The 23,318-nt window shown below is 38.5% G+C and overlaps 2 protein-coding genes across 2 annotated transcripts in view; both read right to left on the bottom strand.

Annotated features, from left to right (window-relative positions):
* LOC108942769 (putative late blight resistance protein homolog R1A-3) overlaps positions 1 to 11,772 on the bottom strand; it is a 54,666-nt gene extending 42,894 nt beyond the window's left edge. Inside the window, exon 1 of the mRNA XM_070196481.1 lies at positions 11,617 to 11,772. The gene's annotated coding sequence lies outside the window, so the exon portion shown is untranslated. The remainder of the gene's footprint in view (positions 1 to 11,616) is intronic.
* Positions 1 to 23,318, bottom strand: part of LOC104107800 (putative late blight resistance protein homolog R1A-3) — a 172,873-nt gene that overhangs the window by 136,247 nt on the left and 13,308 nt on the right. The window lies entirely within an intron of this gene.

Below are 23,318 nucleotides of genomic sequence, written 5' to 3'. Positions count from 1 at the left end.
CGCCCAGTACTATATAAGGCCAATCGATCCCAGGGGAAGATCCATCCCCAAATATCAATGATTCGGACAAGATCCATGTCCAGAAAATATCCATCCCTCATTATAAATGCTTCGGGCAAGATCCATGCCCAGGGAAAATCCATCGCTCAATATAAATTGTTCGGGCAAGATCCATCGGTCAATATATATATATATATATATATATATATATATATATATATATCTATCTATGGCAAGATCCATGCCTAGGAAAGATCCACCCCAGATATATATATTAATTGCGCTCACTGTGGGGGGTACAGACTCCAGAAGAGCTCCTTTAGCCCAAGCGCTGTAATAGCCAAATTCAGGCATAAATAAATAAACATAAATATCACTCAGAATCTCTAATTTCTCGGGCTCTCAATGACACGAAAATCAACCCGACATAATGATATGATATATCAATAAATGACAACAGAGACTGAGATATGATATGAAAGTGACAGATGTGACTGAGTACAAAATTTTATTTTTAACAAATAGTTCAACAGCAATACGACCCATGTGGGTCCCAAAATATATCGGCGTGTAGCCTAAACATGATCTTTAACACGAGTCTCAGCTCAATTTCTCTTACACGTGGAGGTTATACAGATAATGACATTTATTTAATTATGCAACTCCACAAAATCAATTAATTCATAATTCCTATGATGCACGCCCACACGTCCGTCACCTAGCATATGCGCCATCTCCAAACAATTCATACAACACGTAATTCAGGAATTCATACCCTCATAACCAAGTTTAGAAGTGTTACTTACCTCAATCCGAGAAATTATTTATTCCAATAAACCTATTCCTATTCAGCCTCTGAACGCCTCGAATCTTAGTCAAAATAATTAGATACAATCAACACGAGGTATAGGAATCAATTCCATATGAAAATGCTAAATTTCACAATAAAAATCCGAAATTAACTCAAAAATTAACAGTGGGGCCCACGTATCACAACCCAACAAAAGTGATAGAATATGAACGCCCATTCAACCAAGAGTCCAACCATACAAAAATTACTAAATTCCGACTCCGATTCGGCCTTCAAACCCTCAAATCAATTTTTGGAAAATTTCTATTCTAATCCTCCAAATCACAAAATAGGTGCTGGAAATAGTGTTAGATTCATGAATAACAGACAAAATTAAGTTAATATTACTTACCCCAGTCCAATTTGTGAAGTTTGCCTTTGAAAATCGCCCAAACCGAGCTCCCCACCTCTATTTTTGTCAAAAATGGCAAAAACCCCAGATTATAGAGCCTCTGCTGTTTTCGAGTGCCACAGGTAGCGTGGGGCGCTGCCTGTGGCACAGTTTCCAGAATCCGAACAATTCTCAGCGCCAGGGTTAGTGCCCTACGCTACCCTGGGCGCTGGCGGCGACAAGAAATCTTTTCCGGCACTGAAAGTGGCATAACTCTCTCATACGATATCCGAATTCGACGATTCTTTTTGCTATGACTCCGAAATTTTAATACGCATATAATGCTTCAATAAAAACTGAATTTTGAGGTTATTTGGATAATATTATACCACTTATTCTTGAAGAAACGACGTCGGGACATTTTACATTCGATGCCGACACCTAGCAAATCAAATCCGATCGACATCAAATTTTACATACAAGTCATAAATGACATAATAGAGCTATTCAAATTTCCAGAACCGGATTTCGATCCCGATATCAAAAATTCAACTCCCCGATCAAACTTTCAAACTTAGATTTATAATTTTAACCATTTCAAGCATAATTTAGCTACGGATCTCAAAATAATTTTTCGGACACGCTCCTAAGTCCAAAATAACCATACGGAGCTATTGAAATTATCAAAACTCTATTTTGGGGTCGTTTACACATAAGTAGACATCCGGTCACTATTTCAACTTAAACTTTAAACCATGGAATTAAGTGTTCCAATTCATTCAAAAGAAAACCTCACCGGACCCAAACCAATCACCCCGACAAGTCACATAACAATTGTAAAAAACGGATTGAGCAGTAAATGGGGGAACTGAGATGAAATACTTAAAACGACCGACCGTGTCATTACAATTGTTCAAAGTCCTTTGTTATTGAATATGATGAAGAGATTTACTAAACAAAAAAGCTTGGTGAAACATGTAAAGAAAAGATTTGCTATCGCTTTCTTGACTTTGAATAGTATGTATGACCAAACAAGCAATTTGAAGAAGTTGTTTGTTTCAGATGAGTACACTAACAGTGCCTATGAAAGGGAAGCTTGAGGCAGAGAATCTGTAGATATTATGCTTTCTAATATATTCTGGAATAGTGTGGTTCATGCATTGAAGATTGGTGGTCATTTAGTTAAAGTATTTCGTTTGGTGGATGGAGAGCAAAGACCACCAATGGGCTACCTTTACAAAGCAATGGATATGTCAAAGGAGGATATTCGAGACTCTTTTAGTGATAAAAAATATAAAGAGTCTTTGAGATCATAGATAAAAGGTAGCCAGACCAGATTAATCACCCTTTGCAAGCAGCTAGACTTATTTTGAACCCGGAACTGTTTTATGACAATGAAGAGAGGATTATAGGAGATGCAGAATTGTGGAATGGATACATTGAATATATTGAGAAGTTGATACCTGAATAATTCGAGCAAGATAAAATAACAGAGCAATTTAGAACTTATCGAATGCTGAGCAATGTTTTGGAAAACAAACATGGCTATTAGACAAAGAAAGACGAAGTCACCACGTGAGCGAGTGCTTATATGTTGCTTTATCGTTAATAAGTTATTTATTTATAAACATTATATTTTGAGTATTTGTTCTACTTCTAAAGTTGAATGGTGGAAGCAATATGGCCATTGCACTCCAGAATTACAAAAGTTAGCCATCAAAGTTCTAAGTCTAACGTGTAGCTCATCCGGGTGTGAAAGGAATTGGAGCGTGTTTGAACATGTAAGAAATAAGAAGAGTGATTTATATATTGAGATGATTAAATTAAATCTCAATTGTCCTAATCTTACTAATTACTTATTATTTGCAGATTCATACCAAAAAGAGGAACAAACTAACCTTGAAGCGTCTCAGTGATCTAGTCTTCATTAAGTATAATAGAACATTGAGGTGTCGTTACAATGCTCGCAATATAATTGATCCAATTAGTTTGAAAAACATTGATGATGCTAATGAATGGCTAACTGGAGTCCCGAAAGATCATATAGATGAAGAAGTATTTGAGGAAACTTCTAATTTTACTTGGGGTGATGTTGCGGAGGCACGTAGAATTGGGCAGAGGATTTATGGTTTGAGGGGGAGTACTTCAACTTCAAGATCACAGAGGAAGGGAAAAGAAACAGCTATTTTGTCCCTAGTTGATGAAGAAGAAGAACATGAGGACGAGCAATATAACGATGATAGTAGAATACAAGAAGTTGACAATCTTGTAGAAGAATAAGATGCTCATTTTGTGCTTTAATTGATGCTACTCTTTAGTTTTTACATTGAAGTATTGAACATTTGCTTACATTTATATGTGTTATCTATGCAGTATTTATTTTAATATTTTTTTAAAAATTTCCGCTTCACTTCAAACAAGCGAGCGCTTCGCTTCTCGCTTTAAGCGAAAAGGGGCTTGTCACTTTTTCTCACATCACGCTCTTCATAATATTGGTTGTACACGTGCTACACTTCTGCACTTCTTTTGCAGACACTAGTATTGGTCCCATTATTATTTAGAGGTGCGTCTGCTCAAATCATATTTGCTTTGGAGATTTGAGGTAGAGCTGCTGGCGTTTGCTGACCTTGAAGCCCCCCTTCCATTTTCTATCATTGTTGTTTATCTCCTTCGAACAATTGTATTTATTTCAAACTATACTTGTAGACTTCTAGTTTCTCATGTACTAGTGACACCGGACTTCTGGGATTGAGTTAGACCATGTTATGTTATGGGTTTATTTCATGTATTTCGGCTTTAATCATCGTTAATAATTGTTGTTACTCTGTTTTGAACTGTTTAATTATTACACTAGTTAAATAATGTTGGTTTTCCTAGCAAGTGGACATTAGGTGACATTACGGTCCCGATGGTATGATTCCGGGTCGTGACAAAAAATTTCTTGTAGCGATTACTACGACATATAAACCAAGAAAGTATAAAGTATGAAAAATGGAGAGAGGCAATGAACCAAGAAATACAAGCGTTCGTGAATAATGGGACATGGGTGATAGAAGATCTGCCTCTTAATAAAAATCTCTTGGTTGTAGGTAGGTTTACCGAATAAAGTACAACTCAGATGGAACGGTTGAATGACACAAAGCTCGTATAGTTATTGTTTGGAATCATCAAGTAGAAAGGATTGACCATACGAAAACATTTACTCCGGTGGCAAAGATGGTGACTGTCCGAGCATTCTTGGTAGTTGCAGCAGTGAAAAACTGGAAGTTGCACGTGCATAATGCCATCTTGCACGGGATCTTCATGAGGAAGTATACATGAAACTACCTCCTGGGTTTCAGGTTGCGAGTCTAGGAAAGATATGCAAACTTAAGAAATCTCTTTATGGGTTGAAACAAGTGCCAATGTGTTAGTTTGTTAAGTTATCAACCACTTTGAGAGATTATGGATTAGAACACTCATATTCTGATTACTCCCTTTTTACTCTGCAAAGGAGTGAAATGCGAATAAATATCCTTGTGTATGTCGATGATTTTATTATTTCTAGCAATGAACCTACAATTGTCCACGATTTTAAGATATATCTTGGTGAATACATGAAGTATTTGGGTAGATTTAAATATTTTTCGGGTTTTCCAGAAACTCCAACGGAATTTTCTTGAGCTAACATAAATATGCCTTGGATATTATCTCAGAGGTTGGATTATTGGGTTCTAAGTATGTGGGAGTGCCTTTAGAGCAGAATCATCGGCTAGCGTCGGCAGAAGGACGAGTTTTTGATGATTGAGAACATTATCGCCGTTTGGTAGGATGACTCATCTATCTTCGCTTCACACAACTAGAGTTATCCTATTGCATTTATGTTTTATCCCAGTTCATGCAACAACCGAAAGAAAAGCATCGCCAAGCAGCATTTCCGGTTGTACTCTACTTGAAGAGGAATCCAGGACAAGGCATTTTGTTGAGAAGTAAATGTGATTTGCGTCTCTATGGATGGTGCGACTCTAATTGGACAGGTTGTCCTTTGACTCAATGCTCACTCACAGTTTGATTTGTCTCTTTAGGTGACTCACCGATGTCTTGGAAGAATAAGAAGCAACATAATGTGTGTCGATCATCGGTAGAAGTCTAATATATTTCTATGGCAATGCCAATTTGTGAGCTGAAATGGCTAAATGAAACTTTGTCTAGTCAAGGAGTGACTTGTAATTCTCCTATTCGTCTTATTTGTGAAAGTCAAGGAGCATTGCACTCAACCAAGAATCCAGTCTTTCATGAAAGAATCAAACGTATTGAAGTAGATTGTTATTTTATTCGTGACGACATAGTAAATGAAAACATTTGTGCCAGCTTTGTGTCTTCACATGAGAAATTGGCAGATTCTTTACAAAGGCATTGGGAAAATCTCAATAATGTTTCTCTTTTATGCAAGTTGGGCATTTGTAATCCGCATGTGCCAACTTGGGCATGTATATATTGTATACATTTCATGAAGGCGAAGCATGGTGGTCCACAGTGTAACTAGTGGTGAAGCACTGATGGTCCATAGTGTACCTAGTTGTTCTCCATATATGTTCGGGACTAAATTTTTTCATCTTTGTTAGGACTAGGATTTATTATTTGTATATATATTCTTGTTATTCAATAGAACAAGACAAGGCTTTTCTCTTCCTCTCTGACAGAAACTCGGTCCATATTTTGGCAACAATCATTAAAAAGCATTGAAGCTTTAAATTTGAAAACTAAATTTTATAGTTTTTTTATTTGTTTAGATTTGTTGTTGTTGCAAACGATTGGGAATATCTTTTGGAGTTTATATCTGGATTTTGAGGGAGTTTGGTGAAGATTCAAATTGATTTTGGTTGGAATTTTAGGGTGAAACTCGAAGAAGAAGACATAAATAAATTGTGTGTATTTTGTGTGCCGGATGTACAAACGACATACAATATATACGACTAATTGTATATAAATTGTATATAAGCTGTATGTAAATATAGTTTATTACCGCATTTATGTACAACAAAAAATTATATTCAAATTGTACATATATTCATTTATGTAGCTTTTAACTGAAATTACTGTTAGCAAAATATATACAACAAAAGATCCATTTATTTGTTACACTTGTTGTCAACAGTGTAACTGTTAAGTTTCAAGGCTTTACTTCTTCTTAGGATTCTGCTACACTCATTGAAGAGAGTTTCTCATTTCCAAACGAGTGGAGAAAAAACACCCTTTGGTTTCTTCTGGCAGAAACCTATTTGTAATTTCGAACAGAGACAACTCTTATGGAAGAGTCATAAGAATTACCCTTTTATATATATTAAAATAATAAAGGGGTTCAAGAATCAGATTTCTTTTATAAGGGCTAAAATCACTTATTTTGGCTTTTTTACCCCATATTGTAGGGTGGATCTCGAAAGATATGAAAGATCTCCCTCCAAGCTGTACATACGACTAGGGCTGCTTATCGGGCGGATTTGGCGGTTATTTACTCTTAACGGTTTGGCTTATCGGTTATCGGCTTTTAAATGTATTAATCCGCTAGCCATCCGATAAGATATCGGGCGGATTGGTATCGGTTTAGCTCTTATCGGGCGGTTTATCGACCTAATTCAATCTATATTGCGTGCATTAATTGTTTGCTGACCATTGTGACTCAAACTAAAATTCCTATGCTCAGCAGACTACATTCCAGTCTATAGAATACAATAGATGAGTCCATTACATCCCAAAGCAAACTACATTACAGATGAGTCCAGAATACATATGTCTTTCCTCCGCCCACAACTGCAAAGGAAAAGTCAATGCTCCCTGATTAATTCTGAAATGATAAAATTCCAGTCTATATTCAAAGTGAGTCCAGAATACATACTTCAAAATGATTAATCCATAAGTGAGCAGACTACACAAAAATGTTTGTCATGCAGCTAACGCCTAACAGTGCTTGAATTTCTGCAGCTTCAAAGTTCAAACAACAGCTTAATCCATAAGTGAGTAGATCCCTGTAAAAAAATGCATACATCAAATTTCAGCATTAGGCAACGAAGTAGAGACTATGATAAATACTACTGTTAACTAGTATGCATACACCTAAAGCCCATTAACAACTCCGAAAAATAAAAAAAAACTAATCTCAATTAACTAATATTTAACAAGACTCCAACGGTTTAAACTTAATTGAAATGGGCAGCCATCCCTTTGGTTCGTTAACAAAATCATATATAAGTCTAATGAGCAATTTATTAAGAAAAACAGTCACATAAATGGAGATGGAACACCAGAAACAAATTCATTCATGATTTCAGCCATTTTTATGGAGAAATAGTACAGATTCAGGAATGTGTACGTAAAATACTTGACAAATAGAGCTTGAAACAGCTGATAAAGGGCAGAAATGGAGATGAAGGAAGTTCAGATACGATTTTGATAGCAAACAGCTGAAGAACAGCAATGTCGACCTCAACTTCAATCCAAAAACAAATGAGAAACCCATAAATTCTCTAAGTAACACAACAGAAATCAGAAAACCTTTTTAATCTTTTTTTTTCGTTTTTTTTCTTCAGATCCGGATGTAGAAAAATGGTAATTCAGGGATTTTGTTTTAACTTTTTTCATAGGTGAGATGTGTGTGCATGGCGAATTCTCGGCTTCCTTTTGCATGAAAGGGAATCCGTCTATCTTTTTCTTAGGGTTTGGGAAAATGAGTGTTTTAAAGAGAGGAGAGATCCGGTTGGGCCAGGCGGGTCATAAAAATTGGGCTTCGAAAGGGATGGGCTTGAAACAACTACAAAATTAGTCACTTTGGATTCAAATTTTAATTAAAACGAATTTGTGTGGCTAAACTATTATATATATTTTTGGTGTTATATAGAGTACTGGAAGTCGACGAGATAGAGTATTGGTGGCTACTGGTTGAAATTTAGGCATTAGGGTTTCTAAATGTCTAATAGTAAATTAGTAATAGAGAATAGAGATAGAGTACTGGAAGTGGAAGAAGGGTTTTTGATTATTTAATATATATATATATACTGGAAGTCGACGAGATAGAGTATTGGTGGCTACTGGTTGAAATTTAGGCATTAGGGTTTCTAAATGTCTAATAGTAAATTAGTAATAGAGAATAGAGATAGAGTACTGGAAGTGGAAGAAGGGTTTTTGATTATTTAATATATATATATATACTGGAAGTCGACGAGATAGAGTATTGTATATATATATTTTTTATATTTAATATATATATATATATATTCTTAATGGGTTAACGGATTATCCGTTAAGAAAATTGAATAATCCGCCCCCAAACCGATAAGCCGTTAATAAAAAAATTTCAATCCGTTCCCCGTCCGTTAAACCGTTAACCCGATACCAATAAGCCATTAAGCTTCGGTTTCGGTTCGGTTTTGAACACCCCTACATACGACTTTTATCAAATACCGCTTTTCGCATAATTCTATATGTATCTATGAGATCGAGTATGAAATTCTGCTTACTCACTTAATACATACATTTTGTATTTTGAGGATTAATTGGATGATCCTTCAAGTTAATATTAGTTGTAACATATTGTATGACATATCGATAATTTGATTACTTTCTGTAACGACTCGGCCAGTCATTTTGAGTATTACAACTCTGTTCCCCCATTTGACAGCTCAATTTATTCTTTATATTGGTTATGTGACTTGCCGGGGATAATTGGTTCGGGTCCGGTGAGGTTTTGGAATTATTTGGAACACTTAGTTCCAAGGTTTAAAATATAAGTTGAAAAGATTGACCGGATGTTGTCTTATGTGTATCGACCCCGGAGAATTATTGCTAAGAAAATTAAGGTGTTGTGATGCCGAGGTAGATCAATTAGTACAAAGGTAAATTTCTCGCCACGGCTCGGACCTTTTGGGTTGAATAATGCACTGAGGAGTAAAGGAAAATTTTCAACAGATGAGGACATTTCTGCGGCCCACTATGCGGTCGCAGAATCACTCTGCGGACCGCATAATGGCCGCAGAGTGAAGCAAATGTGAGGCAAGATTTGAGAAATATCTTCGGTGTATTATACGACCGCAGAAAAGGTATGTGGTCCGCATAATCACCGCAGACCTATCCAGGCGACTCTTGTTTTGGAGCTTCAATTATGCGGTCAGTTTGCGGACCGTATACATGTTATGCGATCACATAACTATGTCGGGGCATCCATTCTTTCTAATTTTTGACCCAACCCAACTTTAATTTATAGCCGTTGAAACTCATTTTGGAGTAAAAATCTGATATTTTTAGAGACAAGGAAGAGTGTTCTAGAGAGAGGAAGAAACTCAAGTGCTTTGTTCATCAAGATCTTGTTCAAACGTTGAAATCCAACAAGGAAATATCACAAGATCCTCACCTAAGAGGTAAAGTTCTAACCCCTAGTCTTCAATTTCGAGTTTGGGTAAAGATGGGTGATTAAGAGTATGATTCTTGGGTGTAAGAGTATTATTTATATGTATCAATAAGATTTATGAAAAGATTGTTGAGTTCAAATGGGTAAAGATTGGGTTGAAAATGGTAAAAATCTTCAAAGATTTTAATTGAAGATTTGATGGTCGAGTTGATGTCGAAATTTGGTAAAATATGTATGGTTGGACTCATGGTTGGATGGGCCTTCAATACATTTGAGTTAATTTCGGATTTTTATAGCAAAATTAGTATTTTCTTATGGAATTAATTACAATAATTGGTATTGATGGAATCGAATTAATTGTGGCTAGATACGAGTCTTTCGGAGACCAATTCTCGTGGCAAAGGCATAGCGGAATAAAGAATTGCATGGTTTGAGGTAAATAACAGTTCTAAATTTGGTCCTGAGGGTATGAAACCCCGAATTATGTGTTATGTGATTGGTTTTGAGGTGACGCACATGCTAGGTGATGGGTGTGTGGGCGTGCACTGTAGAAATTGTGACTTGGTCAAATTCCATAGAACTGTGTAGTTGAATAATCTGTTGATACCAGTATATTCTTTATGTGTTAGAGAAAAATTGAGCTGAGACTCGTATTAAAAATAATCTTGCTTAGACATATGCTGTTATTATTGGTACCCACTGGGGTCATTTCTGTGGTTGAATTATATGTTCAAATTGTAATATCACACTCAGTCATGTTTATTCATTTCATATCATATCTCAGTCTCTGTTACTATTTATTTAAACATTATATTATCAATTTTGGGCTGATTATCATGATTTCTGAGAGCCCAAGTGACTGGAGAGGTTGATGACTAAGTGAGGCCGATGGCCTAATTGTGAGGATATTTATGGATCGGGCTGCACATCGCAGCATGTTTTATTGATTTATGCCAGGATTGGCTTGATATAGCGCTTGGGCTGAAGGAGCCCCTCCGGAGTCTGTACACATCCCCAGTGAGCACAGGTACCTACTGAGTTGCCGAGTGACTGTGAGGAATGAGTGACTGTGAGGAAAGAATGACTGTGAGGTTGGAGTGAATGAGAGGACTGAGTGACTGTTACTCTGAGAGAATGCATTGATTGCATTATTTGCTGCATTTCAGCTGTCATATATCATTATTTTGAAAATTTCGGAAAAACATTATTTTCTGTGTCAGTCAAATTTGATATGAAATTTCTGTGAAATTTTAAATGTTGAACTTGAGAGCATGCCTACCCTTTTATGTTGGAAAGTACTATATTTGGACTTAGCTGAGCAGCTCGTCACTACTTTCAGTTCTTTATTTATTATTGTTACTTACTGAGTTGGTTGTACTCATACTATACCTTGCACTTCGTGTGCAGATCCAGGTGATCCCGGACATAGTGAATGTTGATTCTTTCACACAGTTGATTTTCCGGAGATTCAGAGGTAGCTGCCATGTCTCGCAGACCTTGTCGCTCCTTCCCTATCTCTTTGTTTATCGTAATTGGTCTTAGACTATTATAGACCGCATTTTCCAGATTTGTAATGTATAGATGCTCATGTACTCAGTGACATCGGGTTTTGGGAGTGTATTTATATCCAGTATTTGTGAAATTTTCTCTTAAACTTAATTATGATATTTTCCGTATTTAAAGAAATTGTGGGTTATTGATGTTGTCAGCTTGCCTAGTACCGAGATAGGCGCCATCACGACGGGTAAGATTTTTGGGTCGTGACACTTTCCCTTTCTCTCTTTCTCCTTCAATTTGTTTTCCACTTTTCATGATTGTAATTCACTGATCAGTGCCTAAGCAACTTTTCCTTCTCTTCCTTTCAAGTTCTCAAGATCCGATGCATAAAAAATACATAAAACTTTAGCAGGAGAAAGAAGTAAGAATACAATGAAACTGAAGAAAGAAGCATGAAAAGTCCTTGCAGAAAACATTTTGGCAGATATAGCCATACATAAATATTCAATCAAACAAACTTTGTTTAGTTAACAGAGACTAAGATCATGATTGACTAACCTTTTTACTTGATGGCTTTAGAATGAGGCAACAGAGAGTATGGAATGGTTGCTTCTTTCAGTTGTTGTGTATGTATAATGTATGAAAATTCGTGTTGGGGTGAAGAGACGGAGAAGAGATAAGGGGACAAGGGCACCAGATCATTTATGTTAGTGAGAGGATGACAAAAATATGGTTGGACACCAAATTTGAAATAGTCTTTTAAATATACTTCCGTGTAGTTTCCTTAAGTTTGTTAAAAGTAAGTACTTTTGATATATCTAACAAACTCTGGTCGTAAAATTTAATGGGAACAATAAATAAATAAAAAAGAACTAAAGGGAATAATAGTTGGAGGTGCAATATTTACAGTTTCTGTTATTTTAGTCTATTTCTTGTGGCTAGTGTTGTATTTTGCGGTGCATTTTCTACTATTTTGCCCTACTTCTGATGTGTGGTGTAGCTTTTAGTGGTGCAATTTCTGGAATTTGACCGGACTTTCCTAGTGTTTCTACCTAAATCTTCTTTTCCCAATGTTGGCTAAATTTAACAGAGTTTGTTAAATATCTTGACAGAGACCAAACATGCTCAATTTTGGCATACCTAAAGTAGCGAAACTATTATGGAATATAAACTTATACCAAGTTCACAACTTTTCACCTCCTGTGTTAGTTTTTGTGATCAACGTCAGACAAATTCGTGATGAAGTGATATCAAAACTAGTCTCACCTCATTTTGATTTAGGGCAACAATTGAGTCGGGTGGTTAAGCAATAGGGATGGAGGCACAAGCCGAGCTATGGGATATGTACATATTTTAAATGTAGAACCCCAGTCATTAGCGCTTGAAGTCATCGTTCTAAAATTCTAAAATTCATATGGTTGAAATTCCGTCTCTGTCTCTATTGAGCAACATTAAGGGCACTACCTATTCGAGTGTAACGCTTAGCGAGAAAGAGCGTTGGCCTCATATTAAAGAGGAAAACGAAATTGTCGGTGGTGAGAATGCTGAAAATAATTATCAGCGTGAATACAAAGAAAACAGTAGGAAAAAAAATAAAGAAAACGAATGACATATTGATAACAACGTAACAATATTCACACCAATTGGCAAAAATCTTTAACCCCATTCTAGGAAAAAAAAACTGTAGATACAAACTAAGAAAGCAAATAGTCAAAGTAACTAACAAACTAAGATAACAACGTAACATTGACACCAACTGGTAAAAATCTCTTACAAAATTAAAACGCAAAATTCCAATTGACATTTTCAACAGTTGATGAGATGCACGTATTTTCCTTTGGTTCATCTTCATGATTGCTTAGCCATTTCAGAGGGCACAAATTCCAGCCCGACTTTAGAAATTAAAGCAGAAACTGCAATTAACCAAAATTATAATTAACCTGTGTATTATATTGGTGATAGTGAAAGCGAAGTATAAACTAATGGTTGAAAAATTAGTCCAATCAAAGTTTAACATTATAAGTAGTTTAATGAATTTGAATTATTGAAAGGTGTAAATGTTGTATAGCAGTAGAATGGTGTTAAACATCCGAAGATGAGAACTGAAGGTGTATGTCTTTATGCTTTCTGACGGTGTAAAATTGTAGATAAATAGATCATGGTTATCATCCTAATACCTTCTGAGCATGTTGTCTAGTTATGAAAGCAAATATTTCTGAAAGAAAAATAATCCTAACTTATTTGTTATGCTGATTCTGATAATTGCCAGGAATAAATAAACAGCTATTGTAGATAAACTTTGTGGTATGTGTATACGGGTAGAACCGACCTCTATGCTTCATCGAGTCATCTGGAATAATAGGATAAGGCTCGGCACCTACATATGAAATCGAAGTTACAGATGTAACCGAGCTCGATATCGAGGGTTGATGTTCGAATAAGACCATTAGATTTGCCCTCGAGTTTATCGGAGGCACGACCGACCCCGCTTCTAATTGCATCGAAGAAAGATTTACCCACTCTCACAACAAGGGTCCGTAATTCTTGCCAGTAACCGATCATTATGGCGAAAATCACAGAATTAGTCAAAAAGAAAACCAACGGCCTTCAAAATCAAGGACCTATGTTTTTTATAGTATAATTAAATAATACCCTAAAGGGTAGGCCTCGCTCAATATATAAAGTGGACTTGATAATCCATGAGAAGGATGGTAAGATATACTGATAAGAAATACATTCCCTAAGTTCTTATTCATGGGTATCTTTGTGTCAATAAAAGTGCATTCAATTCAAGGGTGGTTCACTTTCCTTAACTGAAACCATCCAACTCGTATGGTTTGCAGTTATTTTATTGTTATTTATTTCAATCTCAGTCTAATTTATCAATTTGTATCGAGTTAATCCGCATATCCTTTAAACCCCTAACAAATTCAATTGTTATCCGATTTTGAGGGTAACCAGTTTGGCGCTCACCGTGGGACTAAGGATAATAGTGATTATTTGATACAAATCTTCATAACACACACTACTTTACACTTGCTCTGGGAAGTATCTTTGATTTCAGGCCAACAATGACAAATTCTCTATTAGCGCCTCTACATATCAATAACGAATCCAGTCATCAAGGAGAGAATAACAACATGGCGCCCCCTAATACGGGGCCACCCGCTGACGTCGTTGGAATTCAAACTACGGATCCAATTGATGTAAATTCACATGTGGCCGTCGACGAAAACTTGCGTACCGGCCCTAAAAACAACGTCCGTGGTGGAGCCTAATCCGCAGCTCGAAACACACAAAACATTGAAGAAGGCGGAATTAGCCTACGCATGATCTTCGAAATGCTGCAAGCTTAACAGGTGGATATAGCGCAGTTGCAGAGCCAAACCCAGGCAACGAGCATGGTTGAACCCGATCCACCCCAAGAAGTCACCCGCAGAACAAAACCGACCGTGGTAAGGTCGAATGAACAAGAGTTGGGAACTAACCCCGAAATTATAAAAATTATCGAGTAGCTGACAAAGAGGATAGAGTCGAGGGAAAAGAAGATCGAAGAAAACGATAAAAAGGTTGAAACCTATAATTCCAGGTAGACCAAATCCCAGGAGCACCCCCGATATTGAAGGGATTGGATTCCAAGAAGTTTGTGCAAAAACCTTTTGCTCCAAGCGCGGCCCCAAAACCGATTCCCATGAAATTTCGTATGCCCGAAATACCTAAGTACAACGAAATAGCCGATCCGAATGAGCATATAACCTCTTATACATGTGCCATCAAAGGGAACGATTTGGAAGATGACGAAATATAGTCTGTTTTGCTGAAAAAATGTGGGGAGACGCTGTCAAAAGGCCCATGATATAGTATCACAACTTACCTCCTAATTCTATTGACTCATTTACTATGCTTGCAGACTCTTTCTAAAAGCACATGCCGGTGCCATCAAGGTCGAAACCAGGAAATCAGACCTTTTCAAAGTCAAACAGAAGGAGAACAAGATGCTCAGGGAGTTCGTGTCCCGTTTTTAAATGGAACGAATGGATCTACCACCGGTCGCTGATGATTGGGCAGTTCGGGCTTTCACTCAGCGACTCAATATTTGAAGCTCGGTGGCTTCGCAGCAATTAATGCAAAGCCTGATAGAATATCCTGTCGTTACCTAGACCGATGTATGTTATACCCCATTTTAACCGGGTCAAATAGAGTATAACATATTGGTGATTCCTAAATTAATTATTAACTAAAGAGTCACCACCTAACTATATTAAAAGGTGAGATAGGGCATCTAAATTATCTATTGTTAACTCTGTAAGGTCTACTAAACATAAGAGATTCTAAGATAAGGGTTCAAATTAAATTAAGGGGGAGGTGGATTGGGCGTCGGTTGGGCTTAAAAGAAAATTTGATAAGTTATATTTGGGCTCATTAGTTTTCAAAAGGATTTTGACTACGTGGGCTAATCATTTTGGCAGACTTGGGCTCGTCTATGAAAATGGGTTATCCTTTGAGCCTAATTTGATGGCATTTTCTTTCTTCTTATTAATTTCTTTGAAGCTTCCTTTGTCTTGCTAATTTGGACACAATATAATAATATGATAGACATATAGATTATTCAAAATAAGTAGTTAGTTTATATAAATAAAATATAATATTTTTAATACTAATGACAATAATAATAATAATAATTATGGTATTAATTACTACTGCTACTACTACTACTGTTATTCAAAATAAGTAGTTAGTTTATATAAATAAAATATAATATTTTTAATACTAATGACAATATTAATAATAATAATTATGGTATTTATAGTTACTACTACTACTACTATTCAAAATAAGTAGTTAGTTTATATAAATAAAATATAATATTTTTAATACTAATGACAATATTAATAATAATAATTATTATGGTTTTAATAATAACTACAAGAAAATTAATTAGAAGAAAAGTAGACAAAATTGGATGTCAACAATGTACACAATCGGTATCAATCGAAAATCAGAGTCGAAGATTGTGATGACTTAAAAGGTCAACTTATATTTTAGAACTCAAATTTGCGCTCTTAAACCTTAAAAATCTCATTTTTACCCTCCTCGATTTATGTTGAAAATTGATGAAAATAAGAGTTTTTGCCTTAAAAGTTAATTTTTGTTGACTTCGGTCAACATTTTTAGTAAACGGGCCCGGATCCATATTTTGATAATCTCGGTGGGTCCGTATCAAATTATGGGACTTAGACGTATGTCCGGAATCGAATTCGGAGGTCCCTAACTCGAGTTATGAATTTTTGATGAAAATTAAAAGTCTAAAAATTTAATGTTTTTAAGAATTGATTGATGTTTGGCATTATTTGTACCGGGTCCGTATTTTGGTTTCGGAGCCCGGTACATGTTCATTATAATATTTAAGACTTGTCTGTGAAATTTGGTGAGAAACGGAGTTGGTTTGACGTGATTCAGACGTCCAGTTGAGAAAATAAAAATTTTAAAGTGTTCTTGAGAATTGCATTTGGTTTGGTTGCTAAATTCGTCGTTCTAGGTGTTATTGTGGCGATTTGATCGCGCGAGCGAGCGAGTTCGTATGATGTTTTTAGACTTGTGTGCACCTTTAGTTTAGAGCCCCAAGGGCTCGGGTGAGTTTCAGATAGGCTACAGAGTGAGATTTGGCTTGGAAAACACTGCTGGTGCATCTGATATTATTGCAGGCCTCTGATTTCGCATTTGCAAGATCAGGCATCGCAATTGCGACCTCTGAGAGGTTCGCATTTCGAGCTTCTCATCGCAAATGCAAAGAGAAGTTGGGCCAACAGTTTTTGCATTTGCGAGTTTTCTTTCGCATTTGCGAAGGAAGTCAGGGAAGGGCAGTGATCGCAAATGCGATCATTTAGTCGCATTTGCGAAGGTTCAAGGTCGCATTTGCAAACTTATCTTCGCATTCGCGAAGGCAGCAAAAGTGTGAAGGGCTTCGCATTTGCGAAGCTCAGGTCGCAAATGCGACATCTCCAGCTGATCAAAATGACTTTTGGACGGGAATTTTCATTCATTTCCCAAATTTTCAAGACCTAAAACACAAGAGGCAATTTTTCTAAGACCATTTCTTCCCCAAATCATAGGTAAGTGATTCTAAACTGGTTTCTTTCAATCTTTCACTACAGTTTACAAGATTTAAACCTAAAATTTAAGGTTTTCATGGTAGAATTAGGGGTTTGGGTAGAAACTAGGAATTTCAGAAATTTGGAAATTTAGACCTTAATTTGAGGTCTGATTTCAAAATAAATTATATATCCGGGCTCGGAGGTGAATGGGTAAATTGATTTTGGTCCGAACCTCGAGCTTTGACTAAGCGGGCCCGGGGTCGATTTTTGACCTGTTGGAGGAAAATTTGAGAAATTTAATTTATGCAATATAATTGATTCCTTTAGCAATATTTGATATTATTGAGTTATTTTTAATAGATACGAGTGGTTTGGAGGTGAATTCTGAGGAAAAGCTGTGATTGAGAATTAAGTGACCTTCGGAGTAAGGTAAGAATTGTGTCTAACTTTGACTTGAGGGAATTAGGAACCTCAGATTATTTGTTATGTGAAATTCATGTGAGCTGCGTATATGTGAGGTGACGAGTACTTATGCGCCGCCAATTTACCTGTTTTCCTTGTTTCTCCCATTTTTCTTATATTGTTTCTTTCCCACGCCAAATTGCTACAGGTTTATTCTAATGTTGTTAAATTAATTGTTCTTATCATGTTTACGGATCTTCTGGTGATAATTGAGTATTTCTTTCGAAGTTGATATTGATATTGTGGAATCAAATGTTGAAGTGAAGCTTGTACTTGTTATACTATCTCCCTGTTGTTATTTATTCATTGCATTATGGTAATGGAGAGTGTTAATGCACGAAGGGTGATGTCGTGCCATGATATGAGAGTTAATGCACGAAGGGCGATGCCGTGCCATATTGTGAGTGTTAATGCATGCAGGGTGATGTCGTGCCATGATATGAGAGTTAATGCACGAAGGGTGACGTCGTGCCATGATATGAGAGTTAAAGCACGAAGGGTGATGTCGTGCCATAATGTGAGTGTTAATGCACGAAGGGTGATGTCGTGCCATGATACGAGAGTTAATTCACGAAGGGTGACATTGTTCCATGATATGAGAGTTAAAGCATGAAGGGTGATATCGTGCCATAATGTGAGTGTTAATGCACGAAGGGTGATGCCGTGCCATGATATGAGAGTTAATGCACGAAGGGTGATGCTGTGTCGTTTCTATTATTTTTATGGTGAGATTGAGAGTAAAAGCACGAAGAGTGATGCCGTGCAGTTTTTCTTTGCTGTATTCGTTATTTATGTCGATTCATAGTGTATTGGTTGTTCCAGTTATCATTCTGCTGCAGTTGCTTATCTCGTATTTCCCCCAACATGTTTCCCTCTCCCAATATTTCCTGTCTAGCTCTTCATTACTGTTATTTGTATATACACTGTTAAATTATACAGGTTGATTTGTAAGTGCCTTGCCTTAGCCTCGTCACTCCTTCGTCGAGGTTAGGCTCGACACTTACCAGTATATGGGGTCGGTTGTACTGATACTGTACTCTGCACATTCTGTGCAGATTTTGGTACCGGCTCGGGCTGATCAAGATTTTGCTATTGGACCGCTATCCGAAGACTCAAGGTAGATCTGTCGACGTTCACAGACCTTGAAGTCCCCGTCTATATTTTCTGTTCTACTGTTTCTTTCAGTCAGACAGTTGTATTTATTTCAGACTATTACTTATAGTAAATTCTAGAATGTTCGTGAATTGTGACTCCAGATCCGGGTGGTAGTAGTTAATACAATCTTGATGTTATTCCGCACTTACTATATTTCATCTGAGCTAAATTGGTTGTTAATTACTGAATGAAATAAGGATATGTTTAATGATACTCTAACAGTGGCTTGCCTAGCAAGTAAAATGTTTGTCGCCATCACGCTCCCGACCGAGGGAATTCCGGGTCGTGACAAGTTGGTATCAGAGCACTAGGTTACCTAGGCCTCATGATTCACGAGTAAGATTAGTAGAGTCTGGAGGATCAGTACAGAGACGTCTGTGCTTATCTTCCAGAGGCTATGAAGTTTAGGAATAAATTTCACTTCTATTCTTCTCTGTCGTGCGATGTTGTTTTCTCAATACTGATTGAACCCTTCTACTCTTATTCTCTGGCAGATGGTGAGAAAATGTACCACTTCCTCAGCTGAGCAGCAGCCAGAGCCTCCAGTGGCAACTCCTACGAGGGATAGAGGTCGAGGAAGGGGCAGGGCTCAGCCCAGAGCCCGAGTAGTAGCCCCAACAGTGAAGCCTCAGATAGATCTTGACGAGGAGGTTCCAGCCCAGACTGTTCCTGCCGGACAAGCCCAGGTTCCAGAGGGATTCATTGCCACACTAGTACTTCAGGACGCTTTGGTCTGTTTGGTGGGCCCTATGGAGAGTGTGGCCCAGGCTGGCGCATTTCCCATGGCACCGACTGTCTCTCAGGCTGGAGGAGGAGCCCAGACTTCCACTACTCCCGCTCTGGAGCAGATAGCTCCCCAGTATCAGGTTCCAGCAGCTTATCCAGTCAGAGTAGTTCAGCCGGTTGTTGCGCCACAAACCGGTGATGGGTCAGCTATGTCTTCTGAGGCTTTGTAGAGATTGGACAGGTCTACCAAGCTATTCCCAGTTCACTTCAGTGGTGCTCCTTCAGAGGATCCCCAGGAGTATCTCGATAGCTGTCACGAGGTTCTACGGAACATGGGTATAGTGGAGACCAATGGGATCGATTTTGCTGAATTTCAGATGACTGGTTCCGCCAAAAAATGGTGGAGAGATTATTTGTTGACCAGACCAGCTGGGTTGCCTGCTCTTACTTGGGACCAGTTCTCTCAGCTCTTCCTAGAGAGGTTTCTGCCTATCACATTGAGAGAGGAGCGTCGCCGTCAGTTTGAGCGTCTCCAACAGGGTGGTATAACTGTTACTCAGTATGAGACCCGTTTTGTGGATTTGGCCCATCATGCTATTCTTCTGCTTCCCACCGAGAGAGAGAGAGAGAGAGAGGGTGATGAGGTTTATTGATGGATTTGCTCAGCCTATCAGATTGCAGATGGCTAAGGAGACTGGGAGTGAAATTTCTTTTTAGGCAGCTGTCAATGTCGCCAGACGAGTCGAGATGGATCTTACTCAGGGAGGTCAGGGGTCTAACAAGAGACCTCGTCATTCCGGTGAGTTCAGCGGTGCCTCGTTTAGAGGTAAGGGTACATTTGGTAGAGGCCATCATCTCAGGCCGTTTCATTCAGCACTCCAGGCATCTCACGGTGCCTTAGGTGGTCGTGGTCCTCATATGCCTTATTCCGACCAGCTAGCCTACATTGCACCACCAGCTCCTATTAGTGCACCTCCGCTCTAGGGTTATCAGGGTGGTTACTCAGGTCGACAGGGTCAACAGTCACAACAGCCGATGTCATGTTATAGTTGTGGTGATCCGAGGCACATTGCTAGATTTTTCCCTCGGGCAACGGGCAGCTCACAATACCAGAGTTCTCGTGCCATGGTTCTGGCATTAGTTGTTGCACCACCTGCTCAGTCAGCTAGAGGCAGGGTTCAGGTAGCTAGAGGTAGAGGTCAAACTGCTAGAGGTGGAAGTTAGGCCAATAGAGGTGGAGACCAGCTAGGTAGAGAGCATCCCACAGACGTAGTTTAGGGTGGTGGGGCCCAACCCCAATGTTATGCTTTTCCAGCCAGGCCTGAGGCTGAGTCATCTAACGCTATTATCACATGTACTGTTTCAGTTTGCAGTAGAGATGATTCAGTTCTATTTGATCTGGGATCTACTTACTCCTATGTGTCATCCTATTTTGCTTCATATTTGGTTGTGCCCCGTGATTCTTTGAGTGCTCCTATGTATGTGTCTACAGCAGTGGGATATGCCATTGTTGTAGATCGTGTTTATCGTTCGTGTGTGGTCACCACTGGGAGTCTTGAGATTCGTGTGGACCTTCTACTTCTCGATATGGTTGATTTTGATGTCATATTGGGTATGAATTGGCTGTCACCTTATCATGCTATATTAGATTGTCACGCCAAGACGGTGACTTTAGCCTTGTAGGGTTTCCTTGATTAGAGTGGAGAGGGACTCTTGGCCATTCTACCAGCAGGGTTATCGCTTATGTGAAGGCTCGACATATGGTCGAGAAGGGGTGTCTAGCTTACATGGCTTATGTCCACGATTCTAGTGTGGAGGTTCCTTCCATGGAGTCAGTGCTGGTTGTTTGTGAGTTTCCAGAGGTATTTCCTGCAGATCTGCTAGGGATGCCACCAGACAGGGATATTGATTTCTACATTGATTTGGCTCCGGGCACTCAACCCATTTCCATTCCACAATACCGCATGGCCCCGCCAAAGTTGAAAGAATTGAAGGAACAATTGCAAGATTTTGCTTGATAAGGGCTTCATTAGGCCTAGTGTCTCGCTCTGGGGTGCACCTGTGTTGTTTGTGAAGAAGAAAGATGGATCGATGAGGATGTGTATAGATTACCGGCAGTTGAACAAAGTTACCATCAAGAACAAGTATCCATTGCCGAGGATTGATGATTTATTTGATCAACTTCAGGGTGCCCAGGTGTTTTCGAAGATTGATTTGAGATCTGGCTACCATTAGTTGAGGATTAGGGCATCCGATTTGTGCTGACAAATGCCCCAGCAACATTCATGGATTTGATGAACCGGTTGTTCAAGCCCTACTTGGATTCCTTTGTGATTGTGTTTATTGATGATATCTTGATCTACTCCTACAGCCGAGAGGAGCATGAGCACCACCTTCAGATCATTCTTCAGACTTTGAGAGACACCCAGTTATATGCTAAGTTCTCAAAATGTGAGTTTTGGTTGAGTTCAGTTGCTTTCTTGGGTCATGTTGTATCAGCAGAGGGTATTCAGGTGGATCCTAGGAAGATTGAAGCAGTTCAGAACTGGCCTAGATCCACATCAGCTACAGAGATCTGTAGTTTCTTGGGATTGGCAGGTTATTACTGTCGGTTTGTGGATTGGTTTTCATCCATAGCATCCCTGTTGACCAGGTTAGCCCAAAAGGGTGCCCCGTTCAGGTGGTCAGACGAGTGTGAGGCGAGTTTCCAGAAGCTCAAGACAGCTTTGACTATGACACCGATATTGGTGTTACCCATAGGTTCATGATCTTATACAGTATATTGTGACGCATCTTGTATTGGTCTGGGTGCGGTATTAATGCATGGTGGAAATGTTATTGCATATGCTTTGCAGAAACTGAAGGTTCACGAGAAGAATTACCATGTTCATGATCTAGAGTTGGCAGCTATTGTTCACGCGCTGAAGATTTGGAGGCACTATCTTTACGGCGTGCCATGTGAGGTATTCACGGATCATCGGAGCTAGCAGTATTTGTTCAAGTAGAAGGAGCTCAATTGAGGCAGAGGAGGTGGTTGGATCTATTGAAAGACTATGACATCACCATATTATATCATCCTGGGAAGATCAATGTGGTGGCCGATGCTTTGAATAGACAGTCCTCTAGTATGGGTAGCCTTGCATATATTCCAACTGGTGAGAGACCGCTTGCATTGGATGTTCAGGCATTGGCCAATCAGTTCGTGAGGTTGGATGTTTCTGATCCCAGTCGTGTTCTAGCTTGTACAGTTATTTGGTCTTCTTATTTTGAGCATATAAGAGATCGGTAGTATGACGATCCTCATTTGCTTTTCCTAAGAGACACAGTGCGGCACGGTGGTGCCAAGTAGGTTACTGTTGGAGATGACGGAGTTTTGAGGATGCAGGGTCGTATTTTCATGCCTAATGTGGATGGACTTCGTGAGTTGATTCTTGAGGAGTCCCATAGTTTCCGGTACTCTATTCATCTAGGCGCCGCCAAGATGTATCAGGACTTATGGAAACATTATTGGTGGAGGCGAATGAAGAAAGACATAATTTCATATGTAGATCGGTGTCAAAATTGCCACCAGGTAAAGTGTGAGCATCAGAGACCTGATGGTTTACTTCAAAAGATAGAGATTCCTGAGTGGAAGTGGGAGTGTATCACAATGGATTTTGTTGTTGGACTCCCACTGACTCAGAGGATGTTAGATGCAGTTTGGGTCATTGTGGACAGGTTGACCAAGTCAGCGCACTTCATTCATGTGGAAATTACCTATTATTCAGAGCGGTTGGCAGAGATTTACATTTGTGAGATCGTTCGTCTTCACGGTGTGCCCGT

This window comes from Nicotiana tomentosiformis, chromosome 2 (genome assembly GCF_000390325.3).
Source record: "Nicotiana tomentosiformis chromosome 2, ASM39032v3, whole genome shotgun sequence".
Lineage (NCBI taxonomy): Eukaryota > Viridiplantae > Streptophyta > Magnoliopsida > Solanales > Solanaceae > Nicotiana > Nicotiana tomentosiformis.
Note: the sequence above shows the minus strand (reverse complement) of the source record. Positions and strands in the feature narration are given on the sequence as shown.